This window comes from Atractosteus spatula, chromosome 28, assembly GCF_055471065.1.
Source record: "Atractosteus spatula isolate fAtrSpa1 chromosome 28, fAtrSpa1.hap1, whole genome shotgun sequence".
NCBI classification, from domain to species: Eukaryota; Metazoa; Chordata; class Actinopteri; order Semionotiformes; family Lepisosteidae; genus Atractosteus; species Atractosteus spatula.
The window spans coordinates 80,059-94,143 of NC_142733.1; the positions used below are offsets into that span (position 1 = coordinate 80,059).

A 14,085-nucleotide genomic window follows, 5' to 3' on the forward strand; every position below is an offset into this window, starting at 1 on the left:
AAAAGTTAACTTTGAGAGTCTGGACTTGGTTTTTGACTATGGCGTTAACCCTTATGCAGAGTGCCGGGAATTTAAACACATTTCTATTCAACAGCCGATGATCGTGCGTGTTAAAAAGGATTGGCGCATTGAGACCCAGACCTTAAAGAAAACCCAGAAGGTGGTGTACGACAAGCAGGTGCTGCAAGAAAATTTGACACCGTTGCCCTACGGATATTAACACGATGGATGTCAGGTTAAAACACTCTTTTTCATGCATTTTGTCCGGACCCTCGAATTGCGGTAAAAGTTATTTTATAAAACAACTCTTGGAGAATGGTGATACCGTTATGACTCGTAAACCCGAAAACATAGTCTGGTGTTACAGCTGCTGGCAACCTCTATACGCTGAGTTGCTTGTGAAATTTCCATACATTCAGTTTATAGAAGGACTACCGAAGTTGTTTTCCGACGACCAGCTACTGCCGCCGGGTAGAGTAAATTTGATTATAGTTGATGATTTGATGGAGTCTGCATGTGAAAATAATGAGATAGAAAAAGCTTTTACCAAATACGTACACCACCAAAACCTCAGCATCATGTACATCGTCCAAAATGTGTTTTGTCAAGGCCGGAAAAGTAGAACCATAGTGTTAAATACAAAGTACATGGTGCTGTTTAAAAACCCTAGAGATAAACTACAGATTACAACCCTGTCCCGGCAGATGTACCCCGGTAAAGCCAAATTTTTTTTGGAAGCGTTCTATGACGCTACTAAAAAACCTTTCAGTTACTGGTTGGTGGATTTAAATGCTGACACCCCAGATGACTATTGCTTGCGAACAAGTCTTTTCCCCCCAGATGTACCCACGGCTTATGTTTTTAAATAATCTAAAAGTCGGTGATCTCGCAACCACAGACTCAGTCGAAAGATACGTTCGGGGCGTCGTCATGTCTTCACGCGTTCGGAGAAACCTGACTCTCTTACATTTTCTGGTAAAAGCCGCACCCAATCAGCGGAAAGCTATTCTCTGCGGGGCTACAAATGATCTTGTACAGGCCATAGCTGAAATCGCCTTGAATACCTTGAAAGGGAACATACCGTTATCTGCTAAGCAGTTTGGGACCCTGAAGAGAAAGCGTAAGCTTATAAAGACTTTGAGTCGAAAGGGTCATTCTCTTAAAAGAAAGAGATTCTTGGTGAACCAGTCCGGCGGTTTTATCTGGACCCTATTGAGTATTGCAGTACAATTGATTACGGGGCTTCTACAACGTCAATAATGGAGCACGCTGAAAAAATGTACCTGGTACCTCAGAAACAGCTCGATCGACTCCGAGAGCAGTCTGGGCTCGAAAGCGATGTGAGAAAAATAACAACCCGCCGGTTGGATGATGAAATGAGAGACATTCTTCAGAACTCACATCTGGCTGAATATGAAAAAGTGAAATTGTACAGTCAGGTGTTACAATGGTATTTGACATTAGTACGCCAGGAGACTTCCGAAAAGGGGACTTTAACTGTTGTACTACCGGAAAATGCACCCGCCGAGCTATCACGCACGTTAGCACAACCGCCGTCATCGAGCGACGCTGACTTTGGGTATATTTTGGACAGCGTGTCTCAGCGGTTCCGGAGAAATGCAGAGATATTGTTAAAGACCATGGTCCGCAATGAACCATTAATAGCCTGGAATGAAAAAGGGAAATTTGTGTACAAGGGGGCACCTGTTGAGGGCTCTCACATGATTGATCTTGTCAGGGCTCTCACACAGCAGCAACCAGTTGCGGTCGGTAAGAAACCAAAAGGTTGGGATGTGTTCATGGAGGCTATGGCAGAAATCAACGTGCCGGGCACCCTGCTAGCCAATGATGGTAACCGAGAGCTACTTGAAAAGCTCAAGGCTACCCCGCTGGGGTGTGCAGCGTCGGTCAAAACTTTAAAACAACCGGTAGAGCTGTCGACAGTCGACCCGGTCTCTAAGATAACCGCTGAAAGGAGACAATCATTAATACCTAGACCCACATGGTTGTCTTTGTAACATTTTTTCTCTGGGTATGTGTGTTTGTGATAAATGACTTGAAATGTATATTAAAAAGCGTGAGCAATATAGTTAAAAATGTTTGTAATAAAATGGCTTGGATGTAACATGTATTAAAAAAAGCTTGAGCGCTATAACCACGAATGTATAATAACAATATTGTATTGATTTTAATTAATGTTTTGTGTTCTTTTTTAAACAATAACCAGACAGACAATGAAATGGTTCGATTTCATTTTTATTTTAGACGGTCGATTAACATTTATGACATGTTTTAAATTGTCGTAAACACCCGCATAATTGAACATTCATATTTTCAAATGGTTTAAAAGGGTACAGGGGGTCTCCTTCTCACACGGCGTCTGTTTTTCAGAAACATTTCCACCATGCGGTCATTCTGGATTGCATTCGTAGAATAAAGTTCTAAAATGTTTCTAAAAGATAAGCCTTTACATCTATGGTATAGAAAAAAGACGCAATGTAGACCGCAGGTCACCGCAAAGGAATCTTGCAATTGTCTGTTGTTGTAAAATATGGAATTAGCATTTCTGTTTAAGAAATCAATAATGTTCTTGGGAAAGAAAAAAGGCTTCGGGTGAAAATCCGTAGGAGTCGAAAAATTCTGCTCCCCCGTCATCGGGTAAGTAAATAGCAAGCCAGTGTTCACCGGGGCGGTCGTGTGGGTGAGTATTAACTATTAAACTCAGAGGGCGCCGCGCCAGTCTCTTGCGCGGTAGGGCATCACTGGGGAACACGCCTAGAAAACTGTCTCAGGTGTAGCGGTCTCGGGTTAGAATGTCTTCCAGCTGTTTGGTGTTCATCTTTATGTGCAGGTTGTGTGGCCTCCCGTGCTTTTTAGCTGAAGTCGTAAATGACTTGACGTCTCATATCAAGCTCTATCACTTTGTCGAACAGTGCGTACACAACCATGTTAACTGTAGTGGGTAGCGGTTGCGCGAAGCGTATTTCAGCTCTCAGATTACCTGTTTTGATAAGTGAATAATGACCTGTGCACTCGTCGTCAGGGCTGAGATTGAAAGCGAACAAAGTGTAACCGCGCGCTTACTCCTCGCGATCCACCAGAAGTGGTTTGTCTTTCAGACGCTTCCCGGATGTTTCCACCAGATTAAAATATTCACGGACGCAATGTCTGGAAGTCTGGTTGAAGCGGTTTAGTGGGGATTTGTTCACCATCAGCGTAGAGAGCCAGAAAGTTAACGTTGTAGTGTTTAAAATTGAAGGGGTTTTGTGTAAAACTGCCGCTGAATGCCGCGTTGTCCACAAACCCCAAAATTACCACTTTGGGTAACTGCCCGAGAAAGAGGTTTTCTTGGTCACACACACGGCTCCCTGCAGGCAGACTGAAGACTTTCATCTGCACGCGGTCTATGGGATATTTAGCGTTGGCCGTCAGGAGTGCTTCGGCGTGTCCCAGTCTGACCCCGGGTGACACTCTGACTCTTTTCACAAACAAAGATGCAGAGAGTACGCTCAATTTGTGTTCTCCGACATTGTTCATTAAGCAGGAAGCATCTCTGTTTTCAGGTCTATGCCATTCAGTAGTAGTTTGTCCTGAAAAAACAGGTCTGCGTGAATGTGACCCAGGAGCTCCAGTTTTCGGCTATGCGTTGTGTATGATGCTCTTTTTCGGAACCCCTGATTGGGGCCATCCAAAATTGTGGACTCGTGTTGCCCGGCTGTGTCTTTGTAAAAGAGCCCTGTTGAATACTGCGTCTTCAGCGTCTCTTCACTGTAGTTCAGGACAGACTCTATAAAGGCTCTGTAAGGATAGCAGTTGTTGCTGTGGCTGATCAATCGGTCTCCTACGGTGATGTCAACCTGGCTGAAGATGGCAGCGATGGGGTAATTCACCAGACTCACACGGGCTGCCGCATCAATGTCCCGACCGTCTGCTTCCGTTATTTTACAGGTCAAATAGAGCAGCATGTTGTTTAAATCTAAATAATCTTCTCCGTTGCCTGCGATGTAGAACTCCAGAGGTGCGTTTTCCGTTAGGGCCGTGAGGGGTGGAACTATGTAAAATGTAATGTAAAAGCTTTTCTCGATGCTTGTTTGGGTAGGCGCTAATTGAAATATGTCCAGCTCTGACTTGGCGCATTCTGCAGACCCGCTGTGAACAAAAGCCATATTTAAAATATGTCTCGTTTCGTATCTCATTGATTGCGGTGTGTCACGCCCTTCTTGGTCGACCTGAAGCTTTTATGAGTTTAGAAGAGCCGTTCTTTTATCAGGTTTCGGAGGACCCCGACGGTGAGATGATGACGTCTGTCTTTTTCTCTTGACACCCCTGCGGATGTATGCTAGACCCGAACCTTCCTGCTGATATACAGCCACCTTAGACATGACCGTGCTTGTAACGTTGCTGACCACGTTTTTGGTGATGTTTTTAGCCGCCGATGCCATGTGCGGCTTAGCTATTTCAAACCCTCGTTTCAGAAAAGGCACAGCTTTTCTAAATAGCGCTCTGAAAATACCCCCGATACCCGCGCCATACTGAAAATCCTGGTAATCCATAACCAGCCTGTTGTTTGTAGTAGTGTGTATACAAAGAAGGATCCCCGTAGCTCTTGATGACCGTCATCCTTTTAGATGTTTGTCGCTTTCACAGGTCTGAAATGCAGCTTGACAATGACCTTTCCAAATGCAAATGACATGTGCTCGTTTTGATCCGTCTTTATTTCAATAGTGATGTTGTGAAAATGATCGATGCTCACCGGCATGTAATGGGGTTTGTTGTACAATACTGTGACGAATTCACCATCCACACCTCTGAAGGGCACACAACGCAAAAGCGGTGCGTAGACGTCGCCTATTAACTGGTGTTCTATGATATCGGTGTATATATACATGGTGTTAAATCCGCCAGTCATATTGACGGGGTGCAGTGATTTTACACTTCCGACACCCAATTTGAAACCCAACATCCTCTCCAGGCGGTTATGCATCTGTATAACAAACCGTTTATCACTAACAATCCTTACCGACCGGCTAATGGGGTTGTATTTAAGACTTACGGCCGTTAACTTGGATTTTTCCACAGCCCGTTTCATTTCATGCAAGAGCTGCTCGATGTTGCTGTAGTACCCTCTCGGTAAGGTACATGTCCATATAGTTTTGTGCTCATCGTTGACGAACAGAAAAACTTCGTCTTCATCAAAAGTGTTTAGTGTATGCGAATAGTGCAGCTTGACCAGGCCCACTTCCCAGCTCCCGTCCAGGTCAATCGCCTTTGTCAGATGCTCTGTGAAGCACGCTTTGGTGTTCTTTGGAAACATCTTTGAGGATGAATTACTGGCCAGCGTCACATAGAAACCATTGGGGTTCATTTTTCACCACCTCTATATGTCTCGGACCTCGGAAGCCTTTACCCAACCTTTGAATTTATCGCTCCAGCCGCGCTATTTTACCAAAAGCTGTTTGTTTTTGCCACGACCCCTGGCTGCTAAAATCTTTTGGATGCAGTAGACGTTCTCAACAGCGGGGTTTGTCCTCTGTAGCTCTTCTGCATAGAAGGAGCCCTTAATGTCGTCGCCTGCGTAGTCCTGCAGTTTGTAATAGGGTCTCAGAGCCGAGGTCTGCTCTTTGACAATGAAAATTTCATCAGTGAAGGTCTGTTCATATCACTTCTCAAACACTCTCTTTATTTTGGACACCCGCACGCGATCACCCACATTAAATGAAAACTTTGACATGGTGTTCGTCCCGCTGGAGCTCGGCAGGACACCACCAGAGAATGCTCACGATATCGGACGCTGTCTCCGGGACGTGCTGATTCCACACATCGTGAACAAATCAGGATATTGTTAGTTACTGTAGCTAGACGTTCAAATGAGTTTCATGGCCAGATGGACTGTTTCCTCCAGCGGTATAGTATTGCAGTGAGACAGCACGATGCCTGCAAGACTATGTCACGCTAAACGCCACAGATTGTGTTTGTCCGTTCGTGTCAGTCGTCCTGCAGCTACGGGAAGTTGGACACAGACATGCTGCAATGCTTTCAGGGCGTTATGATTTGTTTGTGCAACATCCGAGAAGAGTACTTGTGGCTTGAATGTGAACAGTACGTGCCCGCCCCCTTTCCTCTGTAGTGCATGATTTCCTCCCGGCATGCCCTTCGTCATTGTTCTGTCATCTTGTATTTAAAGGGTTGTATTTCTGCTGCTGAAAATAAGCAACGGTTTCTCACAACGCCCTTTGTTCCCAACGGAGACCTTGTCTGTCATGAAATTCTTCAAAACCTCGAGCTATAAGAAGAAGACGACAAATATGAAGCGTTACAGCAACGACATGCCATGAGACGATTGATAACGATTTCCATAGGATCCCCGCGGTTGCCTGGCAACCGTCAACTTTGCGCAGTGGCAGTATCGTAGACTGTGAGGTTTAGCCGAGGCGCGATTATTGCTAGTTGAAAACTTTTCCCAATACCCCGCTTCCGCTGGTTTGCAATACAATCGGCGAAAGCAATTTTTGACAGTCTCGTCAGAGACTGAGCAAGGTGTTTAAAGACAGATTTTGTCATGGTGACATCATGGTAGAAAGAAACGAGCTTGTTTCTTCTCGACAGAAACGCTCTTTAGCTCTTTCAGCGTTATGCAGGGAACAGATCTGTCGAGAACACCTTTGAGTCAACGCGAAACGCCGTGTTCTGTCAATTTGATTTCATATTGCTCGTAGTGGCGCCCGGCTTTTGTCTGTCAAATGCTAGGTTCCGCTTCTTCGTCCTGCATCGCTGGCATGAGTGGAGCTTTTAAAACGTCTGTTCTTACTGCGCCCCATAAGAAATCATTTGTCCACGTTCAAAAGAGATTGTGCGCTGTCCTGCAGCGTTAGCAAGGCAAACCTTTGACAGTTTGAAAAGAGGAATTTATTCTGCTTCCTGTGCTTGCAGTAGTTACAAAGTCGAACGTCTTTACACGATCTGCTGCAGTTTTCATTGGGCGGGCTTTGTCAAATGGCTTGGAAAAAGGCACTGTGTTCCGTTTCGGGAAACATCCTGCATGTTTTCTGTGTGTATAGCTGTCGTTTAACGCATACAGAATTCATTCGAAATCATTGATTTCTCCAATTAACAGGGGGCCTTTTTGAACCTGCGAGAAGCATTCGTTTAAAGTAACAGATTTACTCCGGGTAAAAGCAGCATGACATTGAGAGCTGCTCAAGCTTTCAGCACCCGTATCAGACTGCGTTTAAGCAGACATCGCTCAGAATGCCCTTTAAGATTCTCGTAGCGGCGCCCGGCTTCTGTCTGTCAAATGCTAAGTTGCGCTTCATCGTGCTGCATCGCCGGCATGAGTGGAGCTTTTAAAACGTCTGTTCTTACTGCGCCCCATAAGAAATCATTTGTCCCCGTTCAAAAGAGATTGTGCGATGTCCCGCAGCGTTCGCAAGGCAAACCTTTGACAGTTTGAAAAGAGGAATTTATTCTGCTTCCTGTGCTTGCAGTAGTTACAAAGTCGAACGTCTTTACACGATCTGCTGCAGTTTTCAGTGGGCGGGCTTTGTCAAATGGCTTGGAAAAAGGCACTGTGTTTCGGCTCGGGAAACATCCTGCATGTTTTCTGTGTATATAGCTGTCGTTTAACGCATACAGAATTCATTCGAAATCATTGATTTCTCCAATTAACAGGGGCCCTTTTGAACCTGCGAGAAACTGTCTTTCAATGTAACAGATTTACTCCGGGGAAAGGCAGCATGATATTGAAAGTTTCTCAAGCTTTCAGCACCCATATCGGACTGCGTGTATGCAGACATCGCTCAGAATCCCCTGTAAGATTCTCCCCCAATTCCGTTGTGCAGCCTCTTTCAAAAAATGCTTTGCTTTGCTGGTCACATTCCTAGGATCATAACAGCATTTACAGACACTCGGCGCTGCGTTGGCCAGGAATCAAACCTGGGTCAACTGCTTGGAAGGCAGCTATGCTCACCACTATACCACCAACGCACAGCTGCTGGAGCCCTGCAGGACACCACCAGAGAATGCTCACGATATCGGACGCTGTCTCCGGGACGTGCTGATAACACACATCGTGAACAAATCATGATATTGTTAGTTACTGTAGCTAGACGTTCAAATGAGTTTCATGGCCAGAAGGACTGTTTCCTCCAGCGGTATAGTATTGCAGTGAGACAGCACGATGCCTGTATGTCAGGCTGCATGATATTGAGAGTTTCTCAAGCTTTCAGCACCCATATCGGACTGCGTGTATGCAGACATCGCTCAGAATACCCTGTAAGATTCTCCCCCAATTCCGTTGTGCAGCCTCTTTCAAAAAAGGATTTGCTGGTCACATTACTAGGTTCATAACAACATTTACAGACACTCGGCGCTGCGTTGGCCAAGAATGGAACCCGGGTCAACTGCTTGGAAGGTAGCTATGCTCACCACTATACCACCAACGCACAGCTGCTGGAGCCCTGCAGGACACCACCAGAGAATGCTCACGATATCGGACGCTGTCTCCGGGACGTGCTGATTCCACACATCGTGAACAAATCATGATATAGTTAGTTACGGTAGCTAGACGTTCAAATGAGTTTCATGGCCAGATGGACTGTTTCCTCCAGCGGTATAGTATTGCAGTGAGACAGCACGATGCCTGCAAGACTATGTCACGCTAAACGCCACAGATTGTGTTTGTCCGTTCGTGTCAGTCGTCCTGCAGCTACGGGAAGTGGGACACAGACATGCTGCAATGCTTTCAGGGCGTTATGATTTGTTTGTGCAACATCCGAGAAGAGTACTTGTGGCTTGAATGTGAACAGTACGTGCCCGCCCCCTTTCCTCTGTAGTGCATGATTTCCTCCCGGCATGCCCTTCGTCATTGTTCTGTCATCTTGTATTTAAAGGGTTGTATTTCTGCTGCTGAAAATAAGCAACGGTTTCTCACAACGCCCTTTGTTCCCAACGGAGACCTTGTCTGTCATGAAATTCTTCAAAACCTCGAGCTATAAGAAGAAGACGACAAATATGAAGCGTTACAGCAACGACATGCCATGAGACGATTGATAACGATTTCCATAGGATCCCCGCGGTTGCCTGGCAACCGTCAACTTTGCGCAGTGGCAGTATCGTAGCCTGTGAGGTTTAGCCGAGGCGCGATTATTGCTAGTTGAAAACTTTTCCCAATACCCCGCTTCCGCCGGTTTGCAATACAATCGGCGAAAGCAATTTTTGACAGTCTCGTCAGAGACTGAGCAAGGTGTTTAAAGACAGATTTTGTCATGGTGAAATCATGGTAGAAATAAACGAGCTTGTTTCTTCTCGACAGAAACGCTCTTTAGCTCTTTCAGCGTTATGCAGGGAACAGATCTGTCGAGAACACTTTTGAGTCAGCGCGAAACGCCGTTTTCTGTCAATTTGATTTCATATTGCTCGTAGCAGCGCCCGGCTTTTATCTGTCAAACGCTAGGTTGCGCTTCTTCATGCTGCATCGTCGCATGAGTGGAGCTTTTTAAACGTCTGTACTTACTGCGCCCCATAAGAAATCATTTGTCCCCGTTCAAAAGAGATTGTGCGATGTCCTGCAGAGTTCGCAAAGCAAACCTTTGACAGTTTGAAAAGAGGAATTTATTCTGCTTCCTGTGCTTGCAGTAGTTACAAAGTTGAATGTCTTTACACGATCTGCTGCAGTTTTCAGTGGGCGGGCTTTGTCAAAGTCGTGGAAAAACGCACTGTGTTTCGGCTCGGGAAACATCCTGCATGTTTTCTGTGTGTATAGCTGTCTTTTAACGCAAACAGTATTCATTCGAAATCATTGATTTCTCCAATTAACAGGGGGCCTTTTGGAACCTGCGAGAAGCATTCCTTTAAAGTAACAGATTTACTCCGGGTAAAGGCAGCATGACATTGAGAGCTGCTCAAGCTTTCAGCACCCGTATCGGACTGCGTGTAAGCAGACATCGCTCAGAATGCCCTTTAAGATTCTCGTAGCGGCGCCCGGCTTTTGTCTGTCAAATGCTAGGTTGCGCTTCTTCGTGCTGCATCGCCGGCATGAGTGGAGCTTTTAAAACGTCTGTTCTTACTGCGCCCCATAAGAAATCATTTGTCCCCGTTCAAAAGAGATTGTGCGATGTCCTGCAGCGTTCGCAAGGCAAACCTTTGACAGTTTGAAAAGAGGAATTTATTCTGCTTCCTGTTCTTGCAGTAGTTACAAAGTCGAACGTCTTTACACGATCTGCTGCAGTTTTCAGTGGGCGGGCTTTGTCAAATGGCTTGGATAAAGGCACTGTGTTTCGGCTCGGGAAACATCCTGCATGTTTTCTGTGTGTATAGCTGTCGTTTAACGCATATAGAATTCATTCGAAATCATTGATTTCTCCAATTAACAGGGGCCCTTTTTGAACCTGCGAGAAGCTGTCTTTCAATGTAACAGATTTACTCCGGGGAAAGGCAGCATGATATTGAGAGTTTCTCAAGCTTTCAGCACCCATATCGGACTGCGTGTATGCAGACATCGCTCAGAATCCCCTGTAAGATTCTCCCCGAATTCCGTTGTGCAGCCTCTTTCAAAAAAGGATTTGCTGGTCACATTACTAGGTTCATAACAACATTTACAGACACTCGGCGCTGCGTTGGCCAAGAATGGAACCCGGGTCAACTGCTTGGAAGGTAGCTATGCTCACCACTATACCACCAACGCACAGCTGCTGGAGCCCTGCAGGACACCACCAGAGAATGCTCACGATATCGGACGCTGTCTCCGGGACGTGCTGATTCCACACATCGTGAACAAATCATGATATAGTTAGTTACGGTAGCTAGACGTTCAAATGAGTTTCATGGCCAGATGGACTGTTTCCTCCAGCGGTATAGTATTGCAGTGTGACAGCACGATGCCTGCAAGACTATGTCACGCTAAACGCCACAGATTGTGTTTGTCCGTTCGTGTCAGTCGTCCTGCAGCTACGGGAAGTGGGACACAGACATGCTGCAATGTTTTCAGGGCGTTATGATTTGTTTGTGCAACATCCGAGAAGAGTACTTGTGGCTTGAATGTGAACAGTACGTGCCCGCCCCCTCTCTTCTGTAGTGCATGATTTCCTCCCGGCATGCCCTTCGTCATTGTTCTGTCATCTTGTATTTAAAGGGTTGTATTTCTGCTGCTGAAAATAAGCAACGGTTTCTCACAACGCCCTTTGTTCCCAACGGAGACCTTGTCTGTCATGAAATTCTTCAAAACCTCGAGCTATAAGAAGAAGACGACAAATATGAAGCGTTACAGCAACGACATGCCATCAGACGATTGATAACGATTTCCATAGGATCCCCGCGGTTGCCTGGCAACCGTCAACTTTGCGCAGAGGCAGTATCGTAGCCTGTGAGGTTTAGCCGAGGCGCGATTATTGCTAGTTGAAAACTTTTCCCAATACCCCGCTTCCGCCGGTTTGCAATACAATCGGCGAAAGCACTTTTTGACAGTCTCGTCAGAGACTGAGCAAGGTGTTTAAAGACAGATTTTGTCATGGTGACATCATGGTAGAAAGAAACGCTCTTTAGCTCTTTCAGCGTTATGCAGGGAACAGATCTGTCAAGAACACTTTTGAGTCAGCGCGAAACGCCGTGTTCTGTCAATTTGATTTCATATTGCTCGTAGCGGCGCCCGGCTTTTGACCGGGGTTCAATTCCCGACCAACGCAGCGCCGAGTGTCTGTAAATGCTGTTATGAACCTAGGAATGTGACCAGCAAAGCAAAGCCTTATTTGAAAGAGGCTGCCAACGGAATTGGGGGAGAATCTTACAGGGGATTCTGAGCGATGTCTGCATACACGCAGTCCGATAGGGGTGCTGAAAGCTTGAGAAACTCTTAATATCATGCTGCCTTTCCCCGGAGTAAATCTGTTACATTGAAAGACAGCTTCTCGCAGGTTCAAAAAGGGCCCCTGTTAATTGGAGAAATCAATGATTTCGAATGAATTCTGTATGCCTTAAAAGACAGCTATACACACAAAAAACATGCAGGATGTTTCCCGAGCCGAAACACAGTGCGTTTTTCCACGACTTTCCACGTTTTTACAAGCCATTTGACAAAGCCCGCCCACTGAAAACTGCAGCAGATCGTGTAAAGACGTTCGACTTTGTAACTACTGCAAGAACAGGAAGCAGAATAAATTCCTCTTTTCAAACTGTCAAAGGTTTGCCTTGCGAACGCTGCAGGACATCGCACAATCTCTTTTGAACGGGGACAAATGATTTCTTATGGGGCGCAGTAAGAACAAACGTTTTAAAAGCTCCACTCATGCCGGCGATACAGCACGAAGAACCGCAACCTAGCATTTGACAGACAAAAGCCGGGCGCCGCTACGAGAATCTTAAAGGGCATTCTGAGCGATGTCTGCTTACACGCAGTCCGATACGGGTGCTGAAAGCTTGAGCAACTCTCAATGTCATGCTGCCTTTCCCCGGACTAAATCAGTTACTTTAAAAGAATGCTTCTCGCAGTTTCAAAAATGCCCCCTGTTAATTGGAGAAATCAATGATTTCGAATGAATTCTGTATGCGTTAAAAGACAGCTATACACACAGAAAACATGCAGGATGTTTCCCGAGCCGAAACACAGTGCCTTTTTCCAAGCCATTTGACAAAGCCCGCCCACTGAAAACTGCAGCAGATCTTGTAAAGACGTTCGACTTTGTAACTACTGCAAGAACAGGAAGCAGAATAAATTCCTCTTTTCAAACTGTCAAAGGTTTGCCTTGCGAACGCTGCAGGACATCGCACAATCTCTTTTCAACGGGGACAAATGATTTCTTATGGGGCGCGGTAAGAACAGACGTTTTAAAAGCTCCACTCATGGAGCTCAAACTCAAACGCAACCTATTGTTTGACAGTCAAAAGCCGGGCGCCGCTACGAGCAATATGAAATCAAACTGACAGAACACGGCGTTTCGCGCTGACTCAAAAGTATTCTCGACAGATCTGTTCCCTGCATAACGCTGAAAGAGCTAAAGAGCGTTTCTGTCGAGAAGAAACAAGCTCGTTTCTTTCTACCATGTTGTCACCATGACAAAATCTGTCTTTAAACACCTTGCTCAGTCTCTGACGAGACTGTCAAAAATTGCTTTCGCCGATTGTATTGCAAACCGGCGGAAGCGGGGTATTGGGTATTGGGAAAAGTTTTCAACTAGCAATAATCGCGCCTCGGCTAAACCTCACAGGCTACCATACTGCCACTGCGCAAAGTTGACGGTTGCCAGGCAACCGCGGGGATCCTATGGAAATCGTTATCAATCGTCTCATGGCATGTCGTTGCTGTAAAGCTTCATAATTGTCGTCTTCTTCTTATAGCTCGAGGTTTTGAAGAATTTCATGACAGACAAGGTCTCCGTTGGGAACAAAGGGCGTTGTGAGAAAACCGTTGCTTATTTTCAGCAGCAGAAATACAACCCTTTAAATACAAGATGACAGAACAATGACGAAGGGCATGCCGGGAGGAAATCATGCACAACAGAGGAAAGGGGGCGGGCACGTACAGTTCACATTCAAGCCACAAGTACTCTTCTCGGATGTTGCACAAACAAATCATAACGCCCTGAAAGCATTGCAGCATGTCTGTGTCCCACTTCCCTTAGCTGGAGGACGACTGACACAGACGGACAAACACAATCTGTGGCGTTTAGTGTGACATAGTCTTGCAGGTATCGTGCTGTCTCACTGCAATACTATACCGCTGCTGAGGCCACACCCCCAGCCGCACCTGTGCCACAAGATGGCCGCCAGGAAGATGGACAAAATGGCCGACCGGGGGAAGGGCCCTGGATAACTCCGAGCAAGAAGGGAAAGCGAAAGCGGGAGAAGAGATGCAGGGCGGATCCACCTTCGGAAGGTCAGAAGAAAAGAGTAGTAAGGGAGAACCATTTCTTTGTCCTAGAGGAAACGGAACTTTCTTCCCCCAAGGCCCAGGAACAACCGGAGGAGGTGGCCCAGGAAATGGAAACCCTCCCCCCCGAGGCCCAAAGACGACAGGAAGTGACAACCCAGGAAACGGAACCCCCCTCCCCCGAGTCCCACGGACAACAGGAGGAGGCAGCCCAGGAAATGGAGGCC

General features: G+C 46.1%; 4 non-coding genes and 1 pseudogene across 4 annotated transcripts; 3 read left to right on the top strand and 2 right to left on the bottom strand.

The window, feature by feature from the left end:
• The first annotated feature begins 6,386 nt into the window (after positions 1–6,386).
• LOC148813669 (U4 spliceosomal RNA) lies at positions 6,387–6,528 on the top strand. Its single transcript, XR_016086197.1, has one exon. It is a non-coding gene; the product is annotated as a U4 spliceosomal RNA (small nuclear RNA).
• Positions 6,529–7,911: 1,383 nt separating this feature from the next.
• Positions 7,912–7,983, bottom strand: trnag-ucc (transfer RNA glycine (anticodon UCC)). The gene has a single exon. It is a non-coding gene; the product is annotated as a tRNA-Gly (tRNA).
• Positions 7,984–9,090: 1,107 nt separating this feature from the next.
• On the top strand, positions 9,091–9,232 carry LOC148813671 (U4 spliceosomal RNA). The gene has a single exon (XR_016086192.1). It is a non-coding gene; the product is annotated as a U4 spliceosomal RNA (small nuclear RNA).
• Positions 9,233–11,330: 2,098 nt separating this feature from the next.
• On the top strand, positions 11,331–11,472 carry LOC148813672 (U4 spliceosomal RNA). The gene has a single exon (XR_016086195.1). It is a non-coding gene; the product is annotated as a U4 spliceosomal RNA (small nuclear RNA).
• A 1,602-nt stretch (positions 11,473–13,074) lies between these two features.
• On the bottom strand, positions 13,075–13,223 carry LOC148813673 (U4 spliceosomal RNA; annotated as a pseudogene).
• Between the last annotated feature and the right edge of the window lie 862 nt (positions 13,224–14,085).